Source organism: Corapipo altera, unplaced genomic scaffold (genome assembly GCF_003945725.1).
Source record: "Corapipo altera isolate COAL_440 unplaced genomic scaffold, ASM394572v1 295, whole genome shotgun sequence".
Taxonomy (NCBI): domain Eukaryota; kingdom Metazoa; phylum Chordata; class Aves; order Passeriformes; family Pipridae; genus Corapipo; species Corapipo altera.
In genome coordinates this window covers 2,552,659-2,573,812 of record NW_020884936.1, presented here as the reverse complement: position 1 = coordinate 2,573,812, position 21,154 = coordinate 2,552,659, and positions in this window count along the sequence as shown.

The window sequence follows — 21,154 nt, the reverse complement described above, 5'->3', positions numbered from 1 at the left end:
GCTTCTGCTGTAAAAAAAACAGAAGACAGGAAATATCAGGGTGCTTTTCTAACACAACGGGGTACATAGAGGCATCATGTGGGAACGTTATTCCTACCCTGCTCCTTCCTGGTGTAATTATTGAGCCCTTTTTCCAATTCCAACCAAACCTGACTGAGCCACAGGAGCTACTGATTTTCTGCAGGTTCCATGAAAGCAGAGGTGAGAGACCTCAGAAATCTCCTGTGCACCCTTCATCCCGTGGGATGAAACACCACCACCACACCACCAAACCTATGGGAAAGCAGACACTGGCGTTCAGTAATCACCAGAACTGTTTGTTTTTCACTCTGGTTTTATGACAGAAGGGTTAAACACGCCAGAATTCTGCCCTGGATGTAGGTGCTCACACCAGAGTAGCTCAGTGATGGCACCATCCTGCCTTCCTGGGGCACCACGGGCTGTCATTAAAGAGTTTTCTCGAATGAAAGGTGTTCCACCTTCCCAATTAATAACATTTCCATGGAGTTATTGGTGTTATTATTGCAAACTGCAAGACAGACCCCAATCAGTGACTGAAAGGGAGAGCAGCCAGAGGAAATCCCTCTTGGTGGGTGACCTGATCCCTGATTGGAGTCCAACGACCCCGTTTGGCACCGCTGTGATGCACAGCACGACCCAAGTGTCAGGGACAGCATGTCTGGGAGCTGAGGTCATTTCCACGCTGGGTGGAAACTATTTTCGCAGTGGAATTCTTGGATTTCATTAATTAGGAGTTATTTTGCAAAGCCAATGGGTGGGAGGATGTCCACTCCTCATTCCAGGGCACTGGGCCTGTCCAGGCAGGGATCAGCTCCTGCAGAAAACTGGAGTCACCTGCGGGAAACGGGGGCTCAAATAGAACATTTCCCCCAAATCTTGCAGCAGCTGGACAGACGGAATAACAATATCCCCCATTTCAGAGCCTTTTGTATGTCCATATGTATTGGATCATGTTGCCCAGAGAAGCTGTGGCTGCCTCATCCCTGGAATTGTCCAAGGCCAGGTTGGATGGGACTTGGAGCAACCTGGGCTAGTGGAAGGTGTCCCTGCCCATGGCAGGAGTTGGAATGAGATGATCTTTAAGGTTCCTTCCAACCCAAACCATTCCAGGATTCTACCACCACAGAGTTTGCTCTCTGAGGAAGTCCTGCCTTTTTCACAGCAAAATTTGAATGATGGGCCACAAATAAGATAAAAAAACCCTTTACACCAAGGTTATAGAGAAATAAGAAATAACATTCCTTCTAGTGAAAGGCTTTGATGAGAGGAAGAAGCCCTAATACCTGTAATTGAGCACATCAAAGTGAAGAGAGAATAAAACACCGTTGTGGTAAAGCTTTGCAGCTGCAATAAAGTTTTTTGATCATTTTTCGCCACCAAATATAAGAAGGAAGTGATATTTGCACCTGGTGACACGAGGGCTGCGTGACACATCTCTGATACAAAGGAATGAGACAGTGTGTCATTTACTGTCACTCAAGTAGGTGCTTGAGTGTATGTTTTTACCTCTCCTCAAAAACGGGGATTAAAGCCTCTACCTGGGATATGGAGTCCATAATGACAAGTTAGTGAAAATATTTTATTATATATTGATTTTATATATTTTTTATTATTATTTTATTTTTGTTTAATTATTATTCCTTGACATTTTCCATCCTAGTTATCAGGAGCTCAATATTGGGAGACAAAGTATAAAGAAAAGTGCTCTGATATCAGAACAAGAAGTTATTCTGGAGCAGTGTCAGGAGTGTAGGATTGTATCAGAAATCCTATTTACAACCCAGAAGAATATACCTTGGGAATAACACTGAAAACCAGGGAAATAAGAAGCAAAGCAAGTTTAGCTGTATGTTCCAAGCTCTCCCTATTAGGTTGTCCCAAAAAACATCTCAAAGACACAAATCCCAGGTTTTTTGGAGATCTTCCACCTTAATTATCACTCACTGTGATCCTCTCCAATCCCTAAGGGAGGAAATTTTGGGAAGGAGCCCTTTCCTGCCTGTCTCCAAGTGAACCAGTTTTCCCCATTGGGCTGTCCAGCACCACCTATGCAACCCCCACCCCACCCCAGGGCCTTGTCCCACCCAACCCCAGAAGTGTTTCCAAAGCCCAGGAAGATTTTGGGAAGCAGCAGCTTAACAACAACCAAGAGACCACCAGGCTGAGCATCTCCAGCTGCTCCTCATAGATCCATCTCCGTGTCTGGAGGAGAAACACTGCCTGGCTCCCTAAATACTTGAATATGAACCTCCCCAGGCTCTTGGACCACTGAACTCCCACCCAGGGACCTGAGGAGCTTCCCTCACCCCAAAGGGTAAATGAGTTTATAGGAAACAGCTGAGGGCAAAGGCTGGGCTGGGTGGGGTGTTTTCCTCCCCACCCTCATTAAAGGACCTGACCTTCTCCCTGTGTGCCCCTTTTTCTTTTCCAGAGGTGAAGAGGAGCTGTTTTTCCAGGGCTTGTGGTGGTGGGAGGGTGATGAGTGGGATAACCCCTCCCGGAGCCAGGAGAGAGAGGGAGCTGTGCCCTCCATCCCCTGAGTCCTGGGAAGATGAAAACTGATTCAAAGGAGGTCCTGACCAGTGAAAATGGGCTCTCTGTCCTGCAAGGTAAGTTCTGATTTTTGTCTTTGGTTGAACTTTTTTGTGTCTTGCTGAACTCTTTCATGTTTTTGTGCCCATTTGAAGAGCAGTGAGACAAGAAAAGTGATGCAAGTGAAGTTGAAAACAGTTGAACAGCTTGCTTAAAGGGCATCTGGCTTCTGATTTGATTTTATTTTTAAGGTTTTGGTGGTTTTTTGGTTTTTTTTTTTAACACTGGTTTTGAGTCCTGTTTGTCTGTTGTGCCTTTCCTGAGTAAAAGCAATGCTCAGGGGTGACGACTGTAGAGACCTCTTGGGAAAGGGAGGAGGGTGAAGGAGCAAAGCTGTGGGATGGTGTGAAACAATGAAGGGGACAGAGGTGAGACATGAATTTATTCCCCCTTGAATGCAAAGGTTGAAGGAGGGATGTGTATTTCTAGAAAGGTCTTCCAGTATGAAGCTGCTGTTAAAAACCACCCTGTTGTGCACCCACAACCAACTTTCAGTTTTGGGACTTTTAGCTACTGGGAAGGCTTTGGCAGAGAGGCCACACCACAGACAGGGCAAGGGGGAAGCTGAGGTGGTGAAAGGTTGTGTCCCTTCTCCCTGGAGTGGTGGAATATCTGACTGTGCTCTTCAGGAGAAGAGGCAGCTCCTGCCAGGAGCTTCTAGGAAGAAACTTCCTTGCTGCTGTTCAGAGAAGCAGCCAGGAAAGCTCCTGGGACCTCCTGTGGTGGCACAAGTTTGTGGACAGGGTGGTGTGTGAGCCATATGAGCCCAGGCAGCAAGGGTTTCTTCCCCAGGAGAAGCTCAGCATGGGGATTCCACATAATTCCTGATGAGAGTCTGGCCTGGAAGGAGATCAAATAAACTGGGTGCGAAAGGAGCTGTGAGTCCCTCAGCACCAGGGATAAGGGCACAACCTCTGTCATGCCTTTGAGTGACCTGGAACAGCTTCCAGGAGATGGTGAGAGAGATGAATAAATGTTGGGATGGACCCTGTGCAAGGATTATTCCTCCATCCACTTTGGGCTGTACCTCTGGATCAAGAGCCCCTTTAAGTGGGTGGTGGTGGTGGGAAATGGGGAGACTTGTTGCTCCAAGAGTGATTTCTCTTCCTTTACTCACTGTTTCTTCTGGATAGATCTCAATGGACCAGGTTGCTTCTGGAGGGGGAAAAAAGGAGAGGTGTGGGCAACCACCAGGTGGGAACTTGTGAGATTGAATATTTGGTCCCTTTTTAATCAGTGTGTGAACTTTGGGGCACAGAGTGTGATGAGCTCAATGGAAAATATTCCCAGGGGTGCAACGAGATATTTAGGAAAATACTCCCAAACTTCTGAGGCCCTAAAGGGATGTTTTGTGGCTGGGGGGGGCTGCTTAGGTGGGCTTTATCAAAGAGCAGGTGATTCAGTTTTCTGCTGCACCCTCCCTGTGTGTCGCTCTTACTCGGGAGCTCAGAACTATTCTGCAAACCACCCATCCAGTTCTTGTTTCTGCTGCTTAGGACTTAATTCTGCCCTGAAAAGAGGCACTTGAACTCCTTCCCAGAGGACCTCTATCTGTCCCTGTGTCCTCTGCTCTGGCTGGGGCAAGGCTACAGGGGAGCAAACAGTCCTCATCCTCCTCCCAGGAGCTGAAAAACTCCTCTCTGCATGGCCCTGGGAGAAAACTCAGGAACTGAACTTCCCCACAGTTCCATCTTCAAAGCAATAATCTAATTTTCCGAGCAGCTGTGAGACAGAGAACCTACACAGAATACCAGATTGTCTCCCTGCCCTGCAGTGAGCAGGAGCTGCAGTTCAAACCTGAAGGCCCTGTTCTCTCCTGCCAGGGGTGTTTCCTCCCCAGGAATGTCCCCTGAGATGCTGTGTGCTGTCCCTACAGACCATTTTGGGGGGTGAGACTCATATGGGGCCACCAAGGGAGGCTCTGGGGAGCAGAAGACGTTTTCCTTTCATAAACCCATTGTTTGTGATGGAGGAGCTCCCTTTGGGGAAGTAGGGGTTGGGAATCTTCTACTTAAGTGGAAAAACCTTGGTTAAAAGGTGACTTTGAACATGGAATTTCAGTTGTCTGGTGTTTGAGTGTGACTTCAGGTAGAACTCAGCCTGCTGCAAAGGTTGTCTTTGAAAAACAGGTCAGAATTGAATCTCAGCCCTAAAATAATCCCCTGATGGGATAAGGCCTGTGCATCACCTGCTTTTTTTGGCAAGTTGGTTGTCCTCTGTCACCCACCCCCAAAAAGCCAAACCCCAAATCCTCCAGTATGTAACCCACTGACCAACCTTAGCTGTATTTAATGGGAGTAGAATTTCCAAAGGCACTTGGGTTCCACCATATCCAGTGATGACTCATTCCAGGGACTCCTATAATTATTATTTCTGCTAAAATGGGAACCTTCAATCCCAAGACACATCAGCAAAGGAGAAGGGGGGTGAGCAAAACTGGTTTTTCAATTACTTTCTGAATTGCAAACCCAGGGAAGGATTTTCCCTGGCAAAACCAAGAGTGGGTGCTGGAAACCACCTCATCTACATTACCAAATGAGTGGGAATGGGATGGGATGAACTCCAGCTTAGCCAAAGGCTTCTCCAGGTCTGGGAAGGGGACAGAACTGTGTAATACAGAGGGCAGGAGGGAATCCCATCACATGAAAACAGTGTCTGGGACTACTCTTATTTATTTCCTTGTGTTTGGTTGACACTCCTGGTGTTACCCCTTGGACTGGTATATCTTCAGCTCAAGGGAAAGTGAGACAGAATGTTGTGTTTTATGGGATAAGAGTGAAAAGTGCTTAATAGATTCTAGTCTGGGATACCTGTGGCCTGTCTGGGTAAAAGTAGAGAATGGTGTTCTAGTGAGACCCCAGGTAGTTGGTTCTTTGGAGAAACAAGCCACATCCTGCTGTTTGTTATTAAAAGAAGCTAATTCACAGATCTTTTCAATTCTTGCTTTATTGTTTTAAGTGGGGGATTCCCAAGGATCTGTCTGTGGAAGGAAGTTTGCTGTGTTGCAACCAGCACCTGCTGAGTGGGAAGGGAAGGACTGGGAATGCTGGCTCGGTGCTGGATGGATTTCTCCTGGTGTGTGGAGACAAGATGATGTGGTGCCATTGGGAATTGAACCTGGGGTGTGAACTCTGTGGTAGAGCAGCTGGAAAGGTCTGCCTGGAGTTTGGACAGAGCCCTCCAGGCATCTCCCCCTGAGCCCTGGCAAGGGGCTGAGTCATTCTCGTGTCTGGGGCTTTTCTCATCCCTGTGTGGCTCTTCCTAAAAGTTTCTGTGCAGTTGGAACTAATGGATGGATGTTCCCAGAACAAAAAGAAAATGACATCAGCTGTTTCCATGGATGGAATTAAAGGCCAAAGCCTCCAGATGTCAGGCATTGTTGGTTTTTGGGTTTTTTTTTTAATCTTTGTTTCACTATAGGAACTCTTCCTTGACAACTCGCAGCTAATGAATAGAACAAAAAAATGCAGAAATCTGCGCTGGGTTAGAAAGAAATGAATGTGTTTGCACAAACCTAATGCTTGTTGACGTGGGTGTGTGAGGGCTTGTGGCTGAATCCAACCAGGCAAGGGGCATATTGGTAACACATGGTGGCTGTGTGAGTGGTGCCTGCAAGGCCAATCCTAAATAGCCCACAGGTATTTCAGCAGAACTCCCCTTTCTCAGCATGTGCAGAAGATCTTTGCTGATGGTTCCTGGCCTCCTGTGGGTGGTTCTTGTCCTGTTCTGGTCGTGCTCCTACAGTGGCAGTGGGATTTGTGTCTAAAATGGCTGAAGGACTGGTCAGGACCCACCACTCCTGGTTGCTGCCTTGCTCCTGCTAATCCAATCAAGCTCGTTGCTTAATTTAATTGGGACGAAGAGGGATCTGATATGTGGCATCTGTCAGCCACCTCAGGAGGAGGTAGGGATGCAATTTGTGTGGTGGGCAAGAGCATCTGAAGTATTTCCTAGAATGTCATATTTCATGGGAAATGCCTTTAATTAGGTTTGGGGATTTCCACACTTCCCTACTAGACTGGGAGTGGGTTGCTCAGCTTGATGCCAATAAGGAAGATCTCCTTTGTCAAGTTAATAAAGAAAAAAGTTAATAAATAAATCAATTTACCTGGCCAGACCTTCTGTGTTCATAGCTGGTTCCATGTTATCTCCTTTAAAGCATAATAATATGTTTATAATGGGTAATGAAAAATTCCCTAAATCTTGTGGCACAAGGACACAGCAAATGTTTTAAGTGGCTTTTTGAGGAGGATGATGAGAGGTGTTGACTGAAATCAGAACAGGGTGTTTGAGGAGGCTGAAGGCTTTGAAACTTCAGTGTCCTGCTGGTGAATGGCCAGTTGAGGATCCAACTTCTGCTGGTTGCTGCCTGACAGCTGGCTCCAATTGCCTTCCTGGTTTTCTTGGAAAACAGAGGCTTTAGCTTCCCTCAGAAGTCTTTGAGAAAGCCTCAAGTAGCTCAGTCAGAGCAAGGGAAATACTGTTTTTGCACCAGAGTAACTTGCTTTTCCTGGGTGGATGGATGGAGGGGAGACTTGAGGTCTGGGGGAGTCGCAGCTCTCACGGTTGGCCAAGGTGTTGCTGGTGGATGTGTTGTATCTGTCCCCCTCTCCTACACTCCTGTGAGCTGGGATGTGTCCTGACCTTCATTAAAGTCATTAAAAATGAGCTGAAATGGTGCTTTAATGAACCTACTCTGAAGTAAAGCTGGAGAGGGCTTGGAGCAACCTGGTCCAGTGGAAGGTGTTCCCGCCCGTGGCAGGGGGTTGAAACTAGGAAAGGATCTGAAAGACCATCAACCCAAACCTCTCCATGATCAGAGCTGCCTCACTGCTTCTCCATTCACCTCCTCTTTCCCTCCACATGCTCTCTTAATTATGTTTACATATCACTTTTAATCCTGTGAAAATGACTTTTGCCACACTGATTTTTAAATTATCTAAAGGATAGTGGCACGTAACTACACCTCAGTGGCTCAGTAGTAAGAAACTCTGACTGGGATGGCTCCATTTGTCTTATTTTTCCCAGGAGTTGGTTGCAGCTTGAAAGCCTGAACTTCCCAGGGTTTGAGATCACTTGTGTGCTGGAACAATGCATGGACTCATCTTTGTTTTAGCTGAAGTCCAGCCTGGGTCATTGGGAGCTCCTGTTTCTCCTCTTAGCAGTGTAAATGTTTTATGAAGTGAGTCTAAAGTCAATAAATGCTTCCTGTTTAACGTCTGCCTCTCTGCCTTGTGAAAGATGCTTTATGAAAACATCAGAGCTCTCTCACCCGGCACAAGGCTTATCTCTGCTCCCCTGCTGAGCATGACATCAAAACTGGCTTAGTAAGGGGAGGAGGGAAAAAAAAAAATCCTGAATTGAAGAGAAAATAAACTTGTGTCTTCCTCTTAATGATGCCGCAACGCAACATATTGAAATTGCTCTGAAATTGGATTTCGGAGCCAGCTGAGCTTCAAATCCTGATTGGGGAGGCTCCTGGGGAAAGCTGGTCTGCACCCAGTGAGCACCCAGCCCGCTCCTTTCCTGCTGCTTTGCAGTGTGACAAATGAAATTTGAATAATTGCTGTGTAAACTGAGAGCAGTTGTTGGATCCGAGAGGGCTGAGAAATATGTGCTTTTTTGGCTCTGCTCCGTTGCCGACGTTAATTCCCGTTGGCCGTGGCTGGAATCCCAACGCTGCGCGCTAGGACGAGCTTTTCCATGGTCCCGTGAAAGGTAGGCAGGTGTCCCTGGTTTGCCATGACTTTGCAGGGTTGCAGTTGGCACAACCAAGTTGGGCACAGGCTTGTGGTTGGCGACTGGTTTGGGCAAAGAGCTTTGTGCTGCCAACACCGGTCTGGGCTTGGCCAAGGCAGCCCTGGGCCAAAGGTGAGCGAAAATATAAGTGATGTGGGGCAGCTCCTCACCTTGTCTTTGCTCCTCTTGTGTGTGAGCTGTTGGCAGGTATGTCTGGCAGGCAGTGGCTTTGTTTCCTCTGCTTAAATATATATATATATATATACATGTACTTATTCCCGGATCTCTACGTTGCTTTCCTTCCTTTAGTCGAGGGGAATGGCCCCTGTGGGAGTTCTTATTTCAGCTCCTGCTCTGTTCCCTCAGGTGAAATGTCACCTGAAATCCACAGCTAACAACCTATGATGGGAAGAAAATGACTCGGTGAGGGAAAACAATGACTGTTTTTTTTTTTTCTTTAATGGCTTTGTGTACCTCTAAATCATCTCCTTACAAGACTGTGATTATTTTCGAACTGTCTGATCCCCTGGAAGACGTTTCCTGAAAACACTGGTGCAGTTGCTGCTTGTTGCTGAGGGCGACCTCCTCAGTCTTCAACAGGATGGAAAACACTGAGCTAGAGATAAGATGTTCATCAGACCAGTGTGGAGTTGGAGGAGGTGTCGGAAAAACAGAAAGAAGAGAGTTTCTAGAGGCTTTCTAAGAAGTGACTTAGTCACAATTGCAAAATAGAAGGATCTCGTGTGTGTTCTTGGGTAGAAGGACTAAAATTTAAATTGGTTTAGTAGAAGAAAATGTGATACAAGAAGTTGTGTTTTGTTATCAAGGGACTTGCTGATCCCTTCAGTTATGGGAGCTCTCGTGTAGGTGACACATAGAGCTGTGCATCCATTAAATATCTGAAGCAAAAACCACTCTCTGTGCTAAATAGTGTCCAGAGAAAGTGAGTTTAGAGATGGGGCATTCCTCCTACCTGTACCTGCTCTGTTCTGTGCAGCCTCAACTCTGATTTCCAGAACTGCTGCACCGATTGCTCTGCAATTCATTGATTTCTAACTTGTACCTTCACATCATGTTAAAACAGCTTCACAGCTGCCTGTAGCCCAGAAACTACTTTAAAAGTGACTTTAAAAGGCAAGTTTATTCTTCCCTCAGACTCCTCTTTTCTTTCTCCACCTAAAGCTGGGAAACTGCAGCTGAACCTCCTGTGCTCCTTTACAAGCCTGGGCTGCTGGAGGAGTTCTGCTTGGAAAGTTTAATTAGGGAAAACCTCCTTCTCTCATTCTCCTTGATTTTTTTTTTTTTTTCTGGCTGCTCCTCCAGTAGAAAACTGCTTTGGGCGTGACTTTTCCCTTTCAGGAGGGTCCCTGCTGTTCCTTTACAGTGATTGCTCTGCCAAGACCTTACAGGTAACAAATGACCTCTGTGTTTTGCCCTGTGTAGGAGAGACAGGGTGGAGATGAGTTTAACAAGGAGCCCTTGGCATAGACACCTCTTTTTATTGCTCCAAAGAAGCCCTTTTGTGCCCTTAGAGTTAAAAGTAAAGGACAGGCTTCAGATAAAACTTTCCACTCGGAATGAGTTGTGTCTTCTAACAGGGAACAAGCTGTGAACAGAGAGGCAGCAGAACTCTGGGAGATGGAGCTGTCAGGGTGATGTTGCTGTGTGTGCATGACTGGCTCGCTGGCTTATGCAAATCTGCCCTTGGATGAGGCTGGGCTCTCTCGGTTCAGAGGAGATCTGCTCAGTGTTCTGCCTCCCGAGTCAGCTGGAGGTGGCTCCCTATCTCTGAAGGGTACATGAGGAAGGCTGGAGATAGGAGGTGCTGACAGCACCCCAGCCCTTGCCAGGGTGGTGATGTGCAGCCACAGAGAGGCTGGAAAAATAGGATCTAACACCCCTTTGGATGTGGTGAGGTCACCCTGACGACCAGGACACCGAGTTTCACAACTCCCATCGCATCCACTCCCAGTCTGGAGGATCTGGGATGTGTGATAGCTGGAGCCTGGGGAGGACTGGCTGCTTTGGAGTGGCTCTTGGTCTCTGGCCAGATACAATCAGCTGATGCTTTCTGAAATGACTTGCAGGACAGTGGAGAAATGTCTTAGTCCCTTTCCCACCTGGAGAAGGGACTTGAACTGATGTTCCTGATGGTTTGTCTGGCTGGGCAGCCCTAACCCCCGATGCCTTTAAGTGATAAGATCTAGTAGGTGACCTCCAGAAACCCTGCAGTGAGTCCCAGCTTGCTGGCATCCAGCTTGCAAATTGCAGTGCTCTAAAATAAATCCCAAAAGACCATCTGAGTGTGGCTCCAGGACGGCAAACAAGCCACAGTCTAGCCTTGGTTAACACTTTTTTTGTTTCATGTCTGCCTTCACAGCAACCAGAAATTGGGCTGCTGCTTGTGATCTTTGATGCGAAGCCACGATGCTCCCAGTGGGACCATCCACATCCCCGGAGCCCAGCTCTCCTCCTGCCTGGAAAGGCTGCTGGAATCCCCACGGGATGTTTTTGGTTTTGGGGAGGGCTGCTGTTACCTCGTCACCGCTGCTGAACTCGGTGGCTGTGGGCTCTGGGGGAAATGCAGGTCATAAAAAGACCCAGCACAAAGGGAAATACAGACTCGGGTGTCGCTCTTTCTTTGAAAAAGACGTCTCTGGTTTTCATTAGGGTTTTGGGGGCTCTGTTTTAAATCTCTTCAACAATGTTAAAAGCCCTGAGGTGAGATGGAGGACTCGTGGTGGAAAAATTATGGTCGTGATAGCAGTAGGAGAGTAAATGCCCTGCTGATATTCCTTGGATAAGGGATATGACATGGCAGAGGGGGAGCTGTTCAGATCTTTCCTGATCCTTTTCAGGAAGCCCCTTGTGTGTTGTCAGTTGGTCTGCGTGGTCTGCCTTGGCTTGAGGTGGGCAAACACCACTATTTTAGGTCAGTGCTGAGTGGGGCTCACCTGTCCCCAAAGTAACCTGGAGCTCTGTGTCCAGCCCTGGGAACAACAGCACAAGGACGTGGAGCTGCTGGAGAGAGTCCAGAGGAGGCCCCGGAGATGCTGCCAGGGCTGGAGCCCCTCTGCTCTGGAGCCAGGCTGGGAGAGCTGGGGGGGTTCCCCTGGAGAAGAGAAGGCTCCAGGAAGAACTGAGAGCCCCTTGCAGGGCCTAAAGGGGCTCCAGGAGAGCTGGAGAGGGACTGGGGACAAGGCATGGAGGGACAGGACAAGAGGGAATGGCTTCCCACTGCCAGAGGGCAGGGTTAGATGGGATATTGGGAAGGAATTCCTGTCTATGAGGGTGGAGAGGCCCTGTCCCAGGTTGGGCAGAGAAGCTGTGGCTGCCCCTGGATCCCTGGAAGTGTCCAAGGCCAGGCTGGATGTGGCTTGGAGCAAGCTGGGCTAGTGGAAGGTGTCCCTGCTCATGGCAGGGGGTTGGAACTCGATGGTCTTTAAAGTTGCTTTCAACCCAAATAATCGATTCTGTGGTGATTGGATATCTTGGCAGACTAACCAGCATTTCTTGTTGGAATCTTTTATCTTTTAATGCATCTTGTAAAGAGAGAATTTGCGTCCTGGAGTGAAAAAAAACCGAACCAAAAATAACCCCACAAATCAAACCACAAACCCAAACCCCAAATAATGCTAAGAAACCACTTCATAACTTTGCCATGTTCTCTGCAAATGGACTGGATGTTTTTTTTCTCAGCTCTCCTGGAGGGTTGTTTATTGTCTGCCTCTGATCACTATCTCCTGGCAGGCAAGTCAGAGTTTCCTTTGATTTGACAGCGTTTGGAAATGAGTTCTGCAAGGGAAGCTTGTGATCTGCAGCTGTCAGAAATGCCACTTGCTCCAAGGATGAATGCTTGGAGGCAGGGAATTGGCTATGGAAGGTGGCTGTGCATAGCTGGGGCTGTCACACTCATAGGAGGAAAGTTAGAATGACACAAGTAAGATAAAACAGAGGCGTTTGGCAGGGCTTTGGTAGAATATAATATATATATATTCCCTTTCAGCCATGTAGCTTTCCCTGTGGGACCAGCTGCTGCTCCAAGGCTGGGGGTGGGATGTTAATGGAAGTTGTCAGAGGAAAAAATGGGAGTCTTTTTGAAGCCTTTGCCTTGGCCATCTTGCAGCTGAAAGTGAAAGAATCACTTCAGCCCTTTTCTACTCCCAAGTACCAGGTGAACTTTCAGTCTTGATTTTAAGTTTCTTTCAGGGCCAGGAGCTGCTGTTTGGGCTCACTCTGAGATGTGAGTTAGTGGTGCTTTTAGCAGCAACAATGGCAGAAATGGGCAGCGTTTCTCACAATGTGATTATTCTTAATTGGTGCAGGACACGGAGGTCTGGAGTGGAGTTACACCTCACCTGTGTGGCTGCCCCGCTGAAAGGAAAAGTGCCTTTAATTCTTTGAGCAAGCAGATTGCAATCTCGCATTAGTAAACATTTAAATATGAATTGTGGAGTAAATGATGTTGCAAGGGAGGTCTGGAGGTCTTCTAGTTCAACCCCTTGCTCCTAGGTGGCTTTTAAAGCTTTCTAAGAGCCAAGGATGGGAGACTCTCCCACCCCACTGAGACTTGGATTTAGTGCTTAAATATGGTTATTAATAAGGAAATATACACACACCCCTGTTATGATTGAGTTGGCATTCCCATTTTTGACTTTTGAAGACTCTTAGAGCTGCTTCCTTTAAGACTGGTTAAAAATCTTGCAGCACTGTATGAGGGGGAGTGTAACTTTAGTTATCTAGTTATTTAGTTAGCTCAGTTATCTCTTCAGAATTTCCTCCTGCTCTAGATAAGGCAGAACAGAACCCAAAATAGCCTAAGATCAATCATGTAAGAGCTTAAATATTGCCATGAATCACAAAGGAATGGGGGTGATCCTGCTCTGCCTTGTCCTGAATGCTGTGGGCTCTTGGTTGTCTGAAAGTGTTGGCTGTACTGGCTCACAGGTGTCTGTGCCAAAAGGGAGGTCACACTGAGAACCCTGATCCATAAAGTATGGAACATCTGTCCCATGAAGAAAGACTGGGAGAGCTGAGAGGTTCCCCTGGAGAAGGGAAGACTCCAGGGAGACCTGAGAGCCTAAAGGGGCTCCAGGAGAGCTGGAGAGGGACTTGGGACAAGGGATGAAGGGACAGCACAAGGGGGAGTGGATTCAAACTGGCACAGGGATATTGGGAAGGAATTCTTGGCTGGGAGGGTGATGAGGCCTTGGCACAGGTTGCCCAGGGAAGCTGTGGCTGCCCCTGGATCTCTGGAAGTGTCCAAGACCATGTTGGACAGGGCTTAGAGTAACCTGGACTAGTGGAAGGTGTCTCTGCCCATGGCAGGGAGTGGAACTGGAAACTCTTTAAGGTCCCCTCCAACACAAACCATTCTGTGACTGTATGGATTTATGATGAACCCACAGCTTTCTCTGTTTCTCTGGACCTTTGACAGATCAGAAATGTCTGATGGCATCCTCCAGGATATTTCAAGAATGACAATAACCACTCCCCCATCTCGGTGCATCCTTGCAACACTTTTAAATACTGGCATTTCCCCAAATAACTCTCTCCCTCCTCCGTTCCTGGAGATGACGCACTTGCCTGTGAGGGAGGTGAGCTGATGCTCAGGCTCACTCTTGTCTTGCATCAAGGTGATAAACAAAAGGTTTAAGTCTTCAGCAAACAGGCTGGAGCTTGGTATGAGCTCTCAGATTACTCATAATTGAAAGGCTTAAAACTTTTATGCACCAGCTGCTGCTTTAGCACTAAACACTGAGCTGCTCTGGGCAGTCAGCCCTGTTGACTTGTGAGCTGAAGGCTTTCACCTGCACAGACAGCAAGACCAGAGGATTCCTCCTGGTCTCCTCGGGTGATTTCCTGAATTCCTTTGTTATGTGGCCAGGCTTGTTAATGTGGCAACTCTGCCCTGGCCCTGCCTTGTTTCCTAATCTGGTGGTAACTCTGGCGTGACAGACACTTATTTCAAGTAGAAGTGTCTGTATCTGATGTCTCATTAGAGTTTCAACAGTGTTATGCAAATGTTTGTTCTAGTCCTAGCAAGATGTCTGAGCCCATGTTTGTGGAGGTTTGCTTGTGCTTATTTTTTTGTTAGGGAATCAGACTTGTATGATTCTTGCTGCAGGTCAAACTCTGCTCTGATGGGGGTAGGCATTGATAAATTTTTTTCCCAAATGGATATATATTTACCTGTGTTCAGTGCTGGTTCAAAGTGGGTCTGGCTGAGATGGCTGGACTATGGCAAGCTGAGGAACGTGCCCTAGATCTGAGCAGCTGGACAGGGCTGTGTGTCTGCTGAAACTGTCCTTAAGACTGGTTTTTAACAAACTGGGTAGCTAAACCATCTGGCTAAATCAGCAGCCAAGGGTAAAAGAAGTGAGTGCTGGGCTTTTCTTTTTTTCTTAGTGTTTCAGAGTTTCTCCCAGTGTTTGTCCATAACACTACAGCCCCAAAACTTCCCGTTTCTGTCCATCACTGATGGGTTCAGCTGCAGTTTCCCTTTGCTCGTGGGAATGGGGCAGAGCACTGCAGTTGATCCCTGGGGCTGAAGTGGTGGGAGATACCAGTCCCAACACATCTGGGTCTGCTGGTGCTGATGACAATCCATATTTGCAGTAAGGTCTTGGGTTGGAATCTGCTATCTGAGTAGTCAGAGCCTCCAAATGTCTACACAAACAGGCTGGTACATCAATATCTTTTTGTGTCTGCTTGTGCAAAGAGATCTTTGGATTAATCCTAGAGACTATTGGTTTATTAATCTTCGGATTCCTGTGTTCTTGCTGGTACAGCTTCCCTTCAAATTATCTGTCCTCTTGAAAAGCAGGAACATCTCTCCTGTGAATAGAAGGGTCAGGTCCCATCAGCCCACTGGCATCCTCCCCTGGGATAAGGGAATTAAGGAATGAGTCTGTAACAATAAAGCAGCACAGGGATGCCCTGTGCAGCACAGATGAAATGGCTGCTCTGTGTGTGCTGGAACCTTGTAGCTGATCCTTGCTCAGCCTGGGGGGGTGCCTTTCATTTGGAACCAAAATGAAAAAACAAATGTCAAAGCCTTCCCAAGCTGCTGTTGTGATTGAAGGAGGTGCTTGGACCTCAGGAATGTTCTTGTGTGCTCCATGAGCTGTCACAGTCCTGGAAGGATCCAAACAGATGGGGCCCCCAGCACTGTGTGCACCCAGATCTTGTCGCTCCGAGATCTACTGTAGTCTCTGCACTGGGTGTTTGAAGTGGGCTGATAACTATGCAGGAGGTGTTCCCAGCTGCTTTTCCCCCTGAAGGAAGGTGGGATTTATGTAATGGTGCCACGTGTGTCCTTCCTCTAACAATCAACTGCAGCCAGACCTGACAGGTGATCCCAAAGCCTTTTACAAGACTAAAAGGAAAGGGCAACACCGAGGGAAGTCACTAACCAACATTCCTGCTAGGAGGGTTTACTTGCACTGTAGTGGATGCTGAGGAATCCACCTGTGATTGGTTTGGGGTTTTTTTGAATCCAGGGATAAATTTAAGCCACAGAATCATGGATACACAGAATGGTTTGGGTTGGAAGGGACCTTAAAGCTCATCTTGCTCCACCCCCCCGTTACCCTGGGCAGGGACACCTTCCACTGGCCCAGGTTGCTCCAAGCCTCATCCAACCTGGCCTTGGACACTTCCAGGGATTCAGGGACAGCCACAGCTTCCCTGGGCAGAACAAAAGTCACTGAGTTTGGTTCTGCTTCTCAAGGAAACGCTTGTTTATCCAATGCTAGTCTGAAATACAAGTGTCCTGACCAACTTGGATTATGTAGCCACTTCTAACCAGCCTCCCCTCCCTAATTCCTTGACGTTGGGGAGGGTTGGAAGTCACCCTTTGGGTGTTCAGAGCACTGCACCTCATTAGATAATATTTGCTGGAGGGAATGTGGTTGTATTAAATTTCTACTCTGACAAACTTAATTCTGTGCAGTTGAACCTTTATCCTTTGGCTGGTGTGTTTTGTGATGACTGATGCGATGTGACAGGACTGACAAGACAAGAGGGGATGGATTCAGACTGAGAGAGGAGGTTTAGGTTAGATATTAGGAAAAAACTCTTCCCTGTGAGGGTGGGGAGGCCCTGGCACAGGTTGGGCAGAGAAGCTGTGGCTGCCCCTGGATCCCTGGAAGTGTCCAAGGCCAGGTTGGACAGGTCTTGGAGTAACCTGGGCTAGTGGAAGGTGTCCCTGCCCATGGCAGGGGGGTGGATTAGATGGTCTCTAAGGTCCCTTCCAACCCAAACCATTCCATGATTCTATGACAGAAGGGCAAAACTGGTCCACAGCAAAGCTGACATGAGATAGGGATGCAATCCCCCAAAAACCTTGTTCCCTCTGATCTTGGAGCATGTGCCCAAAGCAGTTGTGCAAGTGGGTTTTAAGGACACTGGCTTGCAGGAAAAATGATGTTTTGGTGGACACAGAGCAATGTTCCTGTTGCTTCAGGAAAACAAGGATACATCCAGGTGACGTAAGACCTGGGAGCAGGTGGATGAGCCCAAGGCTGGAGGGTTTGCTGAAGGCTCCTTTGTGTCCACACAAGTACATGTAAATCCAGACACAGCCTGGGGGCTGAGCTGAGGGTTGAACCTTCCCCAGTATTGATAGCAACCTGTTTCTGGGTTGGAAAGCCAGGAGATCATCCTAACTAGATGAGACACATTCTCTGCCTTGTTGTCAGCAGGTCCACAGCATGTCCTTTTTACCTTTCTGCTGCTCCTGTTGTTACCTTTAAACTCACAGGAAATGTTTTTAAAGGGATTTGCTGCACCCAGGAGTTGTTACAGGGATGATCTGCAGAACAAGTCCAAGTTGTTTGACATATTTTGGGCAGGGCTGAGACCACTAACAAGCCCTTGGCTTGACAGGGACCAGGAAGAAAGACTGTTCAACCTGTCTTGTACTGGAAGTACAGCTGTCTTAGGCATAGCAGTACTGTGGAATTGCTAATGAGGGCTCTGCCCAGGTTGGGGATCGAAAAAAACCCTCATTTATGATGATTTTAGGTAACAGTGAAACCAATCTCACTGTAAACAGGTTTGGTTTTTTGTCTCAGTAAACAGACACTAAGTGCTGTGAAAGCTGAACTGCAAGGGGTGACATTTAGGGGTAGACTCCACTTCTAGCCAGGTTTCATTACCTTCCTGCAAGCCATTAATTCAATAAAGCAGTGTAATAGATCCATTCCTGCCTCGTTTTTAGATGCTATCATATGCTTTTATTGTACCCTGAATAAGGTATGAAAAACTTTGTGTGGATGGAGGGCTGGCAAGGGCTAGAAAAACAAGGCAAAAGGACAAAAAATTGACCTTCTTAAGAGTGTGAGCTGACAGAAAGGGCAGAAAAAGCTGCTGGGGTCAGACCTGAGGTAAAGTTTGCATAATGTTTACTTCTAGTTGCTTACATTTCTAACAAAACACAAAACACTTGACAGAGCTCTTTGTTTGTAGCTCAAAAGTGAGATTGGATAAACTGAAGCAGTCAAGTCTCTGCAGAAAGGGGTGGTATGTTAGTCTTGGTCGGGGGTGGATTTTCTCCTTTGAAGCTCTGCTCTGTCTCTGATGAGAAGCAGGTACACTTGGCTGCAACCAGAAATGGTGGAATTCTCAGATGCCCCAATTAAGTCTTTGCGGTTCGTTACCAAATGTTCATTTTAAGCATAAAATGCCATAGTTGGGTGTCACCAGATTTTGTTTGAAGCCTCTTTGAAGGAAGAATATGACACTAGAGTTCTGACTTCTCCTCCAGCCTCTATCATGAGTGACAGACTGCTTGGAACTCGTGCATGTGTCACTGGTGTTGATTATAAGCTTGGAACTGGAGATGCCTCCTTCATCTAAAGGTTCTAGACATCAGATGGGCAGGTGTTAAACTGGCTATTTGTATTCATAACCTTTTCACCCTGCACTGCTGCTGGACAACTGACTGATGTCTCTTGGTACTGTGTAGGACCCTCACCAGAGCAGGAAATCACAGAACCATGGAATGGTTTGGGTTGGAAGGGATTGTAGAGCTCATCCAGTCCACCCCCTGCCATGGGCAGGGACACCTTCCCCTAGCCCAGGTTGCTCCAAGCCCCATCCAACCTGGCCTTGGACACTTCCAGGGATCCAGGGACAGCCACAGCTTCTCTGGGCAACCTGTGCCGGGGCCTCCCCACCCTCACAGGGAAGAACTCTTTCCCAATATCCCATCTATCCCTGCCCTCTGTCAGTGTGAAACCATTCCCTGTGTCCTGTCACTCCAGGCCCTTGTCAATAGTCTCTCTCCATCTTTCCTGTAGCTCCTTCAGGCACTGGAAGGCCACAATCAGGCCACCCCAAAGCTTCTCTTCTCCAGGCTGAGCAACCCCAACTCTCCCAGCCTTTCCTCCCAGCAGGGCTGCTCCATCCCTCTGATCATCTTGGTGCCTCCTCTGGACTCTCTCCAGTAGGTCTGTCCCTCCCAACAGGAAATCTTTGGAGCAATCCCTACCCATGTTGGTGGAACCATCCCTTGCTGACCTCGTGACCACAGCCCAGGCTCTCCCACCTCTGCTCCAAAGCGTGAAGGAAAACTGCACAATCCCCAGACACCAGGGTTAGACAAATGTTGAGCAAGGCTTTGCAAAGCTGCTGTTTGGGCTCTGTTTCCCTGCCTGGAACATAACACCCAACACTCATCTTGATGCCAAATTGTCGGAGGCGCTCAGGCCACAAAGGCGAGCGCTCGGGAGCACGGGATAATGGAATTAATGCTTTCTGTTTTATGGAGCAATAATTAAACACTGCCTTATGCTCTCTCTCTCTCACTCTCAAAATAAGAACAACTTGCAGAGGCTAATCCCTGCCTGCCACTGGGAAAGTGTTTCTCACTGTGCCTCTGGGGTCACCGCTGTCCATCAGCGGGTCTGTGTTCCCAGGGCTGCCGGGCAGATCCTGCTCCTTAAATTAACGGCCTCTGACAGCAAAGGGCTCTTCCAGTTGAGCAGAAGTAGCCATGCAAAATAAGAGTTTGACCAGCATCTCTCCTGACAAGGAGAACGAGGGAAATGGCGATTGCTCCCCCCTATGACAGAGAAAGGAATGCTGGATGTGGCTTTGAGCGACCTGGGCTAGTGGAAGGTCTCCCTGATGATGGCAGGGGGTTGGAATGAGATGGTCTTCAAGGTCCCTTCCAATCCAAACCATTCCTTGGTTCTTGGGTTGGTTATGGAGCCAGTAGAGGACTTCTTGCCACCTTTGTCTGGATGTTGCCCCTTAATTGCAACTCCTTGGCGTTCCCAAGTTGCTACTCTGGCCCTACCAGCTTCAAGCCTGGCTTTTGAACCTCTTTCAGTCACCAATTATCTTGGTGTATCTCCTGCTGTTGCCTATTTTCTCTGCTTTTTTTTGCTGCCTCCTGCTCATTCCCTTCTGCTTGCCCCATACCTGCTCCCAATTTCCCTCGGCAAAGCCCAAACCCTCAAGTCTTAAATCCTAAAGTCTCAAGGGCTGTTGAGCATATGCAATTTAGTTGCTTTTTTTCCTCCTCCCCTCCAAAGGCTTATAATTTGCCCGGATTTTCGGCGATGACAAAAATGAAATTTGACACACAAAGCTGTCCCTCGCTTCATTAGAGGCCCGGTCCTAAATCATGGGGTCCAAAGCTTTTCAAAAAAACAACAACAACAACAACCACCAAAAAAAAAAAAAAAAGCCACCAGAAATTGAACAAAACAATGTGTTTATTCCCATGCTGCTTTCTGAGAAGCAGTTGAATTCACATGTTCCAAAACAACTGTGCCCCAGGCAGACCCGGCTGGCATGTGAACCTCCATCCTGAACAGCCAGCACTTGGTGAATTTATAAGCAACTGAAAACAGAAGTGGGAAGGGTTAGGGCAGCCTTGATAATCCTGTCCTGAGATGCAGGCTCGGGAGGAAGGTGATCTCTTTTAAAAAGTCTTCAGAAGTAAAATATAACTCAAGTCCTGCCGAGCTCCCGTAAGAACACGGGGGATTTAATTCAGAATTCAGGCTTTGCCTCGCTGCAGCCCTCCACAGACCCCACGTCACTCCTGTTGAAACAGCCCAGTATTCTCGAGTCCACCACAATAGCACAAAAGACAAATGGAAGTGATTGTGTGCTCCAGAGTCAATTCTCCTTAATGGATGCCTTTCTGGGGTCATGGGCCATGTGGCCCTCCCTTAGATATACAATCAGCCCCTGAAAGAACATTGTCTGCTGGAGGACTTCCTCTGACACACCACCCTGCTGAAACAGCACGACAAGGGCCGTGTTTCATTTTTTCAAAGAGCTGCATTCGGCCAACTTTGTAATTAGGACAATGAGGGAGACGTATCTCTAAAGCAGCGTGGCTTTTAATGGTTGATTTATTTTTAAGAATGGGTGTGATTCAACAACTTCTTAAAAACTTCATCTCCTACTGTCTGTGTCTTAAGGAATGAGTCTGGTGTTGATGTAGTGGTTCTTTAAATGGAAGGCTGGAGCTGGCTGGCTTCACTGGGTTTTGTTTTTTTTTCTTGAGTGAGGTTTTATCAATGTGGTGCCAGTGTCTGGGTTCTCAGGACTTGCTCCTTGGCCTCGGTGTCACCAGCAGTCTCGGTGTGTTCCTCTGCCCTGCTCCAGCCACTGCCTTGCCATGGAGATGTTTCCTGTGAGAGGTTAGTGGTGTTTGTCTGCTCTGACAGGGGGTGTGAGCTCTGTGACAGCACAAGTGCCTGTGTGTTCAGCAGCTCTCTTGGAAGGGGGCTGTGCTCTCCCAGTTTTGGGGGCTGTGCTCTCCCAGTTTTGGGGGCTG